Raw genomic sequence first — 12,511 nt, 5'->3', positions numbered from 1 at the left:
AGGAAGGCCCCCTGAACCTCCGCTTCTCTCGCCGGGGGACGCAGCGCCTCCCTTTGCAAAGCTGGAGGGAAAAGGGACCCAGGCGTCCTGGGGGAGGGAGGGAGAGAAAGATGACGGACCCAGGCGGCGTCCTGGAGGAACAGAGGTGTCCTGGAAGGAGGGAAGGAGGAAGGGAGAGAAAGGGGGGGGGACCCAGGCGTCCTAGATAAACACAGGTGGAGAGGGGTGGGGGAGAGGAAAAGGAAGAGGAAGAGGACCCAGGCGTCCTGGTGGAACAGAGGTGGAGGGAAGGAGGGAGGGAGATAAAGAGGACCAGGTGTCCTGGAAGGAGGAAAGGAGGGAAGGAGGGAGGGAGAGAGAGAGAGAGAGAGAGCGGACCCAGGCGTCCTGGAGGAACAGAGGTGGGAGTGGGGGAGAGAGAAAGAGAGAGAGAAAGAGAGAAAGAGGATCCATGCGTCCTGGAAGGAGGGAAGGAGGAAGGGGGAGGAGAGAGAGAGAGAGAGAGAGAGAGGACCCAGGCGTCCTGGAGGAACAGAGGAGTGAGGGAGACAGAGAGAGAGAGAGAGAGAGAGAGAGAGAGAGAGAGAGAGAGAGAGAGAGAGAAGAGGACCCAGGCGTCCTGGAAAAGGTAAAGCGGGCGTCTTGGAGACGCCCAAGGGGTCCCCGGCGTCCAACCCCCCTCTTCCAAGCCCAAACCTTCCCCACCACCACCACCCCCCGGGCCATCTTCGAAGGGAGGGGGGCTCCAGAAAGGACAAAGGGCTGCGGTGTGCATCTCCCAGCCCCGCGCCCGGGCGCACCTGACCGAAGCTCCTCCGCTCTGCGCAATGCGCTCAGCCTCCTGCCGGCGGCGCCTTAATTCTTTCCCGGGACCCGCCTATCCCTCTTCTCCCCCCCCTCCCCAACCCACTCGCGGCTCCGCCCCCTCTGGAAAAATTTTCCATCCACTCCCTGCCGAAGACCCCCCCCCTCACCCCCGCCAGCCACGTGCTCCGAGGGGGCGCCCTATTTGGGGGAGGGGGGCTGGTCCACTGAACCCCCCTTTGGCATTGAGATGGAGACCGCCCCCCATCCTTCTCCAGGAAGGTTCTGCAATGCGGGGGTTAGCCTTCCCCCCCCCCATTGTGGCCTTTTTTAGGGTGGGGGGCGTTAGGAAATCTCGATCTCATTGTTACTACTTTTTTTGAGGCGGGTAGCATTCAAACGTTTTCAGATTTCCTGGAGCATTTTCATGAATGAAAGTGCCCCCCGCCCCACCCCGGAACCGTTGGGCGGGGAATTTGCTTGCATAATCTAACCGTAATCCTTCCTCTGAGGGAGGGAGCATCTCCAGATTGTAGAGTTGGGAGGGGTCCCCAAAGGTCATCCAGTCTGACCCCCACAAGGCAGGAATTGTTGCCTCGTTCCAGCTGCTGCCATCGTCTCTGACCATTGACCCTGCTGGCTGCTGGGACCTGGCAGTCCCGTGGCGGGATTCCTGCACTGCAGACGGTTGGACTAGATGACCCTTCCCTTTTTAAAATTTATTTATTTGGTTTCTCAAATTACAGTTTTACAATCATGTATCTGATACACAACATAAAGACGAGGATTCCATAGAATCTCCTGGACTTCCCTCTTCTCCTTTGTGGGACCTGTTAATCATTTCCTCCTGCATCTTTTATAAGGTAAAGTTAAGGGACCCCTGACCATTAGGTCCAGTCGTGACCGACTCTGGGGTTGCAGCGCTCATCTTGCTTTATTGGCCGAGGGAGCCGGCGTACAGCTTCCGGGTCATGTGGCCAGCAGGACTAAGCCGCTTCTGGCGAACCAGAGCAGCGCACGGAAACGCCGTTTACCTTCCCGCCGGAGTGGTACTTATTTATCTACTTGCACTTTGATGTGCTTTTGAACTGCTAGGTTGGCAGGAGCAGGGACCGAGCAACGGGAGCTCACCCCGTCACGGGGATTTGAACCATGACCTTCTGATCAGCAAGTCCTAGGCTCTGTGGTTTAACCCACAGCGCCACCCGCGTCCCTTGTACAGTGGTACCTCTGGTTAAGTACTTAATTCGTTCCGGAGGTCCGTACTTAACCTGAAACTGTTCTTAACCTGAAGCACCACTTTAGCTAACGGGGCCTCCCGCTGCCGCTGCACGATTTCTGCTCTCATCCTGAAGCAAAGTTCTTAACCCGAGGTACTATTTCTGGGTTAGCGGAGTCTGTAACCTGAAGCGTCTGTAACCCGAGGTCCCTTTTATAATACAATATTTTAGAATACATTCCAAATCTTTCACATCTACATTTGTTGCAGGAATTTATGTGTAGGTGGTGGGGGGGGGGAGCTTTGCCCCTCCAGCAGATATCATGCACATGCAGCCCACTACCAAAACCAGCACAGTCACTTTTGTGACTTTTGCGATTTGTCCCCACAAAACACTTCATCACAGTTTCTTCCTATCTATTCAAAGGGCCTTTGCTGCACGATACCAAATGTAACAATTCACTGATAAATGTGTCTACGTACTGGCTCACTGGGAAAACTTCAGAAATTCTTATAGACATCATTACAGGTACGTAGCCGTGTTGGAGAGCCAGTGTGGTGTAGTGGTTAAGAGCGGTAGTCACGTAATCTGGGTAACCGGGTTCGTGTCTCCGCTCCTCCACATGCAGCTGCTGGGTGACCTTGGGCCAGTCACACTTCTTTGAAGTCTCTCAGCCCCACTCACCTCACAGAGTGTTTGTTGTGGGGGAGGAAGGGAAAGGAGAATGTTAGCCGCTTTGAGACTCCTGAAGGGGAGTGAAAGGCGGGATATCAAATCCAAACTCTTCTTCTTCTTCTTCTTGGTCTGCCGTAGTCGAAACAAATCAAAATAAATAAAATTAAATTTAAAAATTCCTTCCAGTAGCACCTTAGAGACCAACTAAGTTAGTTATGCGGGACGCGGGTGGCGCTGTGGGTTAAACCACAGAGCCTAGGACTTGCTGATCAGAAGGTCGGCGGTTCGAATCCCCGCAACGGGGTGAGCTCCCGTTGCTCAGTCCCTGCTCCTGCCAACCTAGCAGTTCGAAAGCACGTCAAAGTGCAAGTAAATAGGTACCTCTCCGGTGGGAAGGTAAACGGCATTTCCGTGCGCTGCTCTGGTTCACCGGAAGCGGCTTAGTCATGTTGGCCACATGACCCGGAAGCTGAACGCCGGCTCCCTCGGCCAATAAAGCGAGATGAGCGCTGCAACCCCAGAGTTGGCCACAACTGGACCTAATGGTCAGGGGTCCCTTTACCTTTAAGTTAGTTATGGGTATGAGCTTTCGTGTGCATGCACACTTCTTCAGATACACTGAGACAGAAGTCACCAGACCTTTCTATATAGTGAGAGGGTGGGGAGGGGTATTACTCAGAAGGGTGGTGGGAATGCGTGATTGGCTGATAGGGGTGGTAAACCTGTTTGTTAACGACTGCAATTGGTCTTACAGGAAAAAGCAAGGGGTGAGATGGCTAAAAACAGCTTTATCATGTATAATGAGATAAGAATCCAATGTCTCTATTCAGACCAGGTCTCTCCACGGTTTTAAGTTTGGTAATAAGTTGCAATTGAGCAACTTCTCTTTCCAGTCTATTTCTGAAATTCTTTTGTAATAAGACAGCTACTTTGAGACCTTGTATAGAATGTCCTGGGAGACTGAAGTGCTCTCCTACTGGTTTCTCTGTCTTGTGATTCCTGATATCGGAATTTATGTCCATTTATCCTTTGGCGTAGGGTGTGGCCTTTTTGTCCAATATAGAGGGCTGAAGGGCACTGTTGATGGCATACACGATGTTAGAAAATGAACAATTAAATAAATAGTCCTGAGATGTTTGATGTTGTTGGGGCCAGTAATGGTGGTGTCCGGGTGTATGTGGCAGCAAAGTTGGCCTCTGGGTTTATTGCAGGCTCTAGTACCAGTGTCCATGTTAAGTCTGATTATTGTATTATTGTGGGTGAGGAGTTGTTTAAGATTGGGTGGCTGTCTGTAGGCAATGAAAGGTCTTTCTTCCAGAGCTTGAGAAAGAGAACTGTCGTTGTCTAGGAGAGGTTGTAGATCTCTGATGATGCATTGAACTGTTTTAACTTGGGAGCCGTATGTGATTACTAGTGGTGTTCTGTTATTTTGGGGGGTCTGTCTTGCAGCAAATTCTCTCTGGGTATCTGTCTGCTCTGTTGATCTGTTGTTTAACTTCATCGGGAGGATACCGTATGTTCCGGAGTATAAGACGACTTTTTAACCCAGGAAAATCACCCCAAAAGTCGGGGGGCGTCTTATACGTCGGGTATATGCGGCGCCGGTATATGTACTTTGACGTGCTTTTGAACTGCTAGGTTGGCAGGAGCAGGGACCCAGCAACGGGAGCTCACCCCGGCGCGGGGATTCGAACCGCCAACCTTCTGATCAGCAGGTCCCGGGCTCTGTGGTTTAACCCACAGCGCCACCCGCATCCCTACCCTATATATAGAAAGGAGCAAACCAGTGATGTTTTAGGGAGCAGGCTAGCAGGCGGGGCCCATGACTTACATCATAGGAGCCTACACAACACAAAATACTGTTGCTGTATGTCGGTTTTGTTTTATTTGTTTTTTATCTTAGGTTTGTTTTCCTTTAAATTTTTTGGGGACCCCAAGAGAGTGGGGCCCTAAGCTATAGCTTGTTTATCTTATACATAAATCTGGCACTGGGCACAAGGTCTCCCAGTGAGTAATGAGGGTGTACGGTTTCTCTCATCCATCCATCCCCCCCCCCATTAGCATCAACCTTTCCCTTTTCTTGCGAGGAATCCTATTCGGAATAAGGGAATTTCCCTTAAAAAAAGGGAAACGTTGTCAGCTACGACCCCCCCCCTTCTCTTTCGACATCCTGGCCTGTTCTTGAAAAATGTAGCTGTCCCTTATCAGTGACCCTCTCCTATCCCCCTATAATTTCCCCACGTAATTCTCACCAGCGAAAGCACATTTTCCCACGGGGTGGGGGCGTTCGTGGGAGGGCAGAGAAATAGTTTCCTCTCCTCCCCCCCCCCCCACAAGCTGGGCTCCGCCAGGCCTCCCGCGATGGCACACTTGTTTGAATATTAGGACAAAATGATCCTTTTTCTCCAGCTCTGGAATCTCCCGAGCTCAGCAAGTTTTGGGGAAACAAAAGTAGCGGTTCTTTTGTCCTCTCGGGCCCAGCGATGCCAAGTGGGTACATTTCCACTGGCTCGCGGCGGCGCCCGCCCCACGGCAGCCTTGAGGGCTGACCGTTTGGCCCCACGCCACTCAGAGAGCTGCCAACGCCAACCCCCCCACTGCGGTCAGATCTTTCTGGAATGGGGACACTGAGCCAGCAGCCTCACCCAACCGCCCATTCCTTTTGGGCCTCGTTTTCCGGAGGGTAGGACTCGAACCCACAGCTTCAGGTTTCGAGAAAGGAGGTGTTCCCGCTAAATTGTCAGGAAGAGCTTTCTGACAGCAAGAGCTGTTTGACTCTCCTTAAAGCAGAGGTTGGGTGGCCATATGCTCGAGCTGAGATTCCTGCATTGCAGGGGGGTGGGGTTGGACTAGATGACCGCTGGGGTCCCCTCCCAACTCTACAATTCCACGAATTCACCAGTGAGGAAAGGCCGCTGCATTTTCAGCTTGGAGGAAAAGCACAGGCAGAGGCCCTCAGGATGGAAGTTTGTAAAACTGGGCATGGCATGTGAGAAAGAAAGCGGATGGAAAAATTATCCTCCTCCCTCTCTCCTAATGCGATAAATCCTGCATACCCCATGAAGCTCATCGTTTTAAGATTATTATTATTTTTAAATTATTTATTTGGGTTTTTTTTTCAAATTACAGCAGTACCTCGGGTTAAGTACTTAATTCGTTCCGGAGGTCCGTTCTTAACCTGAGGTACCACTTTAGCTAATGGGGCCTCCCGCTGCTGCCGCCGTGCGATTTCTGTTCTCATCCTGAAGCAAAGTTCTTCGCCTGAGGTATTATTTCTCGGTAAGCGGAGTTGAGGGTGCTGGGAATTGTAGCACCCAGGTTTCTTTGTGTGGGGGAGTGTGCCTTTACTGCAGGTGTTACAAGGTGCAAAATAAATAAATAAACAATCCCTTTCCATGGTCCATGTTTTTCTCTGTCTGGCAAAAATGCTAAGTCTCACGTTTCCTTTCCGTTTTGTTTTGGAAAGCACGATTCTAGCCCTCAAGAAAAATAGATGGCCCTTTATCACTGGGTTTTTCTGTGCAATTTTTTTATTGATCCTATTGCACTAATGGATTTGATTGGCAACTGCCTGGTTTTCTTCGCTTTCTTTTAGGAAAGGGCTTTTAATAGCGCTGTGAGGTTCATATTCTCTGCAGTCATAGATTTGGGTTGTTGTTGTTGTTTTTTAAAAAATATTCTAGTATAAAAATTAAAAAACAAATATTCTAGTAGCATTTTTCCATTATTTGTTAGTGACTATAAGCAGAGACAGGGACGCGGGTGGCGCTGTGGGTAAAACCTCAGCGCCTAGGACTTGCCGATCGCATGGTCGGCGGTTCGAATCCCCGCGGCGGGGTGCGCTCCCGCTGCTCGGTCCCAGCGCCTGCCAACCTAGCAGTTCGAAAGCACCCCCGGGTGCAAGTAGATAAATAGGGACCGCTTGCTAGCGGGAAGTAAACGGCGTTTCCGTGTGTGCTGCGCTGGCTCGCCAGATGCAGCTTGTCACACTGGCCACGTGACCCGGAAGTGTCTGCGGACAGCGCTGGCTCCCGGCCTCTAGAGTGAGATGAGTGCACAACCCTAGAGTCTGTCAAGACTGGCCCGTACGGGCAGGGGTACCTTTACCTTTACCTATAAGCAGAGACATCACCTTGCCGACAAAGGTCCGTATAGTTCAAGCTATGGTTTTCCCAGTAGTGATGTATGAAAGTGAGAGCTGGACCATAAAGAAGTCTGATCGCCGAAGAATGGATGCTTTTGAATTCTGGTGCTGGAGGAGACTCTTGAGAGTCCCATGGACTGCAAGAAGATCAAACCTCTCCATTCCTAAGGAAATCAGCCCTGAGTGCTCACTGGAAGGACAGATCCTGAAGCTGAGGCTCCAATACTTTGGCCACCTCATGAGAAGAGAAGACTCCCTGGAAAAGACCCTGATGTTGGGAAAGATGGAGGGCACAAGGAGAAGGGGACAACAGAGGATGAGATGGTGGGACAGTGTTCTCGAAGCTACCAGCATGAGTTTGACCAAACTGTGGGAGGCAGTGGAAGACAGGAGTGCCTGGCGTGCTCTGGTCCAGGGGGTCACGAAGAGTCGGACACGACTAAACAACAAAATATTTTTTGGCTTTCTCCACTTGATTTGTAATTTTATCCGAGTCCTATTATTGGAGGCAAAGGTGAGATTGCAAGGGAATATGATAAAGAATAATCGCCGGGGTCTCGTTTCGTTTTTGCAAACCGCTCGGAGGGCTGGCCTAAAAAACACATTAGTTAAAACACCCCATTGGCATGCGAAGCAGGGGTCCCCGGTTGCTCCCATACAAAAGGGGGACAGGGTGGAATCTCGCTGCCCAGATAATGAGTCACAAGAGCTGCTGCGTGCCAGTAGTTTTCCACTGGGAATACTGAAGCTCATACTTTGCGCTCGGCAGGGAAGCGGAAGCCTCTGGGAATAAAAGGAGCCCCTCCCCCCTGGTTGGCTGATGGATTGGGGGGTGTCGGAAGAAAAAGACAGAGCCATTCAACTTTCTCATTTTGGGCCATTCCCAAAATAACTCCTGCAGGCCAAAGAGCTGCTAGCTGCCTTGCTCAAAGGCCACACGGGCCTCTTAAAAAATAAAACCGCCTTTGCTTTAGCATTCTGCACACAGAGTTCCAGCATGTTTAAATATTCAGGGGACTGCACCCGTCCCCCCCCCCCAAGAGCAAGGATCCAGGGGCAACGCAGAGCAGGGACACCCAGTGCCATGTGGAAATTTCCATCTCTGCCACCGTCAGGCCTGGCCGGGCGAGGAGGAGACAGAAACAGATCTTCATTTCCCCCGACTATAATTCAGTTCCGTTTTCAAGATTTTGCAAAGCCTGCACGTAGATTCGCTGGCGTTTTCCCCCCTGAAGATTTCTAACAATGCATACGTTCGCAAAGCAATTTCCCCTAGTGTTACTTTTAGCAAATATTTGCATTATTATTACTATCAACACCACCAGCCGAGTGACCGATTTTACAAGGTGCGACTGGAAAGCTCAGTGAACGGTCACAGAAATCGGACGGCGAGAAAACATAAAATCCCACGAAATGCTCAGAGTTTTGTACGGAGACGAAGTCGTAACTCGAAAGACAGTGTATATGAGTGGTTTAAGTGTTTCTGTGAAGGGTGGCAAACCTTCACAGAATAGGCAAAATTCAGAATAGGAACAAAAAGCAGACCCAACCCATCCAGATTCTGGCATTGTGTGTGTGTGGGGGGGTGGACTCAATGTCCCTTGGGATCCCTTCCAATTCGACACGATGGGACCAGAAAGTTCAGCAAATTGTTACAGAAATCGGACAGCGAGAACATACCACCTTGTTGTTGTTGTTTAGTCGTTTAGTCGTGTCCGCCTCTTCGTGACCCGCTGGACCAGAGCACACCAGGCCCTCCTGTCTTGCACTGCCTCCCGCAGTTTGGTCAAACTCATGCTGGTAGCTTCGAGAACACTGTCCAGCCATCTCGTCCTCTGTCGTCCCCTTCTCCTTGTGCCCTCCATCTTTCCCAACATCAGGGTCTTTTCCAGGGAGTCTTCTCTTCTCATGAGGTGGCCAAAGTCTTGGAGCCTCAGCTTCAGGATCTGTCCTTCCAGTGAGCACTCAGGGCTGATTTCCTTAAGAATGGAGAGGTGTGATCTTCTTGCAGTCCATGGGACTCTCAAGTCTCCTCCAGCACCATAATTCAAAAGCATAAATTCTTTGGCGATCAGCCTTCTTTATGGTCCAGTTCTCACTTCCATACATCACTACTGGGAAAACCATAGCTTTAACTATACAGACCTTTGTCGGCAAGGTGATGTCTCTACTTTTTAAGATGCTGTCTAGGTTTGTCATTGCTCTTCTCCCAAGAAGCAGGCGTCTTTTAATTTTGTGGCTGCTGTCACCATCTGCAGTGATCATGGAGCCTGCACCTTACAGGCCTTCAAAGTAGGCCCCCTCTGATACAACGCACCATTGGCAACGTTCGTAGAACTGTTGGAAACTTCTGGAGAAGTCCTCTTTCCGTGCTGCTTTCAGTTCCCTCGTTGCAGCAGCTTGGACGTGCGAAATGTTGGGGAAATCTGTGCCCCTTCAGTCCAGATCTCAGCTCTGGAAACAGAAAGAAATCCTGTGACGCCAGATCGGGAGAATACGGATGGTGGGGCAAGTCAGTAACCTCAGGAAGAATTTCGCACGGAATATGCAATTCTTCCGCCATCATTCGGACGGACAAACGCCAATCCCACATCAATAACTCACAGACTCTGTTGACATTTGCCGCTGTTCTGCTCGCCGCCGGTCTGCCAAACTGAGGGTCATCTTCAATGGTTTTCCGCCCTTCGCAGAAATCACTCATACACTGTCTTTCGAATTACGGCTTTATCTCCATACACAATTGTGAGCATTTTGTGGGTTTCCGATGCCAACTGTATGTTCGAATATTTCTCGAGGTCCGATTTCTGTGACCATTCACCGAACTTTCCGGTTGCACCTTGTAGAATTTTATGAATAGCACATACTCCCCCCAGATGCATTAAAAACGGCCACAGAATGTCCATCAGCCACACGCCTGATTTAAGAGGATTTAAGCCACGCGCCTGATTTTTGCCGGGTATGTAATGACTGGTGCCCGTTTTGAACCTTTTCGATATCCATTTTGAGGCGAGGAGACCAGAACGCTGCATGGAACAGATTTCTTCGCAAGACTGTACTTTACACAAGGCCCTCACCTGCCGAGTGTAGTAGGGAACTGGGTCTGGAAGTGGGGGAGAAATTTTCGGTTATCCTGGCTCCACCTTGGACCTCAGCCCAGGCTCTGGCTGGCAGCAGCAGCCTGAGAGGTAAAGAAGAGTCGTGGAAGATGCAAAACACTATGGAATGTTATTATAAAGACAGAGCTCCAAAAGCAGACAGGTTTTCATACAATGACTTTATTATGTGTTGCAAAAAGAAAAAAAGAAATATTCGGTTTTGTATTTCCACCCCCCCTCCTGTGTACAAAAAATGGAGAGATACCAGCTTTTTTTATTTTAAAAAAGGCAAGCGGAGAAAGGACTTTAAGCTGCTTTTAAATGGCGAGTTTGGCAACGTGGGGGGGAGGAAGCCTTTCGTGTATGTGTTTGGGTGTATAAACGCACAAACACACATATATACTGTAAACGACTTCATGGTTCAAGGTATTTTTATCCATTGTACTGTTATTACAAAGGAGGGGGGGGGAACCCACCACGTTATGGAATAAGTTAAGATCATGTTCAAATTAGCTTAAGGGGCTTTGGCGACACCTTCCCCCACTAGGCCCAAGGATAAAGTTTTGCCCAAATCAATCACGGAACCAGGAACAGGGAAAAAAAGAGGGCCTTTGAGAAAAGAAACTGTGCTCCCGTCAAAACACACAGTCTCGGAAAAAGCAGCAGCAAAAAGCAAAATCTCACAGTATTCCGCCACCCCCCCCCTTTTGGATAGTCATTAAATATCTATTTCCAAATTCTACAAAGTCCCAGAATATATATATATATATATATATTTATATATATATATATACACACACACACACGCAAGTTGTGTAATGTACACAATATATCTTTGTATCCAACTCGTTTGCAAAAATATTATCTATAGAGCAGGTTTGTCATATAAAGAACAGAAGTCTGTTTTTTTGTTTCTTTCTCTTGTCCACAGTCTCCCTCCTCCAAAAATAATAATTATAAGAATTCATCCCCCTCCCCTCTTCCTGCGGCCCTCCCCAATATTATTAGAAGTTCTGAGCGATAAATCCTCATTGCATTAACTCGGAATCCACCTGATTTCTGCAGCCTGGGCTGCTTGTCACTAAATCAACCTCGGTCAAGAGATTTGGCGGCGATGGTTTTGGGAATGAATTGACCCGACGGTGAGGGGAGGGAAGATACCCCCCTAAAACAGCCCGAGATTTCAGAGTTGCAAAAAGCTGGTCGTCAGAAAGAGAGAACGCGATCCCAAAGATCCGGTTCAGAGCGGAGGAAAAATGCTTTCTGCGTTTTGAGAAAAACACTAAACCTGCTTTCCTGCTGACGATGGGAAACTCTCTGCGCACCCAGGACTTTGGACGACCCTCCTGGATCCCTCTCCTTTTGACTCCTAGGAAGGCCCATCGCGAGAGGCTGGCGCTGTACTCGAGAAGTTGGTGGCGCTGCCCTCCTTTTGCCCGATGAGGCCTTTTCGGCCAAAAAGGTAAAGGGACCCCTGACCATTAGGTCCAGTCGTGGCAGACTCTGGGGTTGTGGCGCTCATCTCACTTTACTGGCTGAGGGAGCCGGCGTACAGTTTCCGGGTCATGTGGCCAGCAGGACTAAGCTGCTTCTGGCGAACCAGAGCAGCGCACGGAAACGCCGTTTACCTTCCTGCCGGAGCGGTACCTATTTCTCTACTTGCACTTTGACGTGCTTTCGAACTGCTAGGTGGGTAGGAGCAGGGACCGAGCAATGGGAGCTCACCCCGTCATTGCAGGGATTCGAACCGCCGACCTTGTGATCGGCAAGTCCTAGGCTCTGTGGTTTAACCCACAGCGCCACCTGCGTCCCTTTTCGGCCAAAGCGGAATGCATAAAAAAATCATACCCCAATCTGCACTGCACATACCCGAATAATCTGCACCGAATAGCAACATCCTTTTTTGCAAGAGGCTGTTTTCAATTTCCAACAGACCCATAGTTCCTGAGAGGCGGAAGAGTTTGGAAAAGGAGTGGAAGACTGGGGAGAGGTTGTTCTTGAGGGAGCTGGCGGGGACGGGCACCCAAATCGGAGGGAAAGTATTGTCGTTGTGCCTTTGCTCTCCTGCCTTAAACCAACCCTCTGGTTTCCCCTCTGCTTTCAAAACTATTATTGTTCTGTGCTGTGTACACGAGTTGAAAGGAAAGAACGGGTGGTTCCTATGGCAATTCTGCGCCCCCTTTCCAAAGCGCCCCCACACCTTTTAACGCCCCGTCGTTTCTCGGGCTCCCGGAGGGGCCCAAAAGCTGCCAACGCTGAAAAGCAGGGCTCGCGAATGCTCCCAAAAATGAGAACGATAAAAGAATGTGCAAAAATTTAGACCCGTTGGGAATCGACAAAACCTGGCTGCGTTTCAAGGAAACCTTGGGAAGAGAGAAGCAAAGGCCCGTTGTCTCTTCTGGGGTGTTAACTGGGCCTTGGGGGTGTTGGGGGAAAGGGGGGGTGCGAGGCCAGACTGCCCAAAGCGAGACCCAGCAGCGCTGGGGGTCGTCGTCCCACAAGCTCTCCCCGACAACCTCGCCCCAGAAACATTTTGGGGAACCCCCCCCCACTGATTGATCTACACCAACGAT

At 50.1% G+C, this 12,511-nt stretch overlaps 1 long non-coding RNA gene across 1 annotated transcript in view; it reads left to right on the top strand.

Moving 5' to 3' along the window:
• Positions 1-95: 95 nt before the first annotated feature.
• LOC308467549 overlaps positions 96-12,511 on the top strand; it is a 31,307-nt gene continuing 18,891 nt past the window's right edge. The window contains exons 1-2 of the long non-coding RNA XR_013981206.1: positions 96-628; positions 9,102-11,423. This is a non-coding gene — a long non-coding RNA (uncharacterized lncRNA). The remainder of the gene's footprint in view (positions 629-9,101; positions 11,424-12,511) is intronic.

Source organism: Podarcis pityusensis (genome assembly GCF_964106645.2).
Source record: "Podarcis pityusensis genome assembly, chromosome: 18".
Classification (NCBI taxonomy): Eukaryota; Metazoa; Chordata; class Lepidosauria; order Squamata; family Lacertidae; genus Podarcis; species Podarcis pityusensis.
The sequence above is the reverse complement of the archived record's forward strand: the minus strand, read 5'-3'. Positions and strand labels throughout refer to the sequence as shown.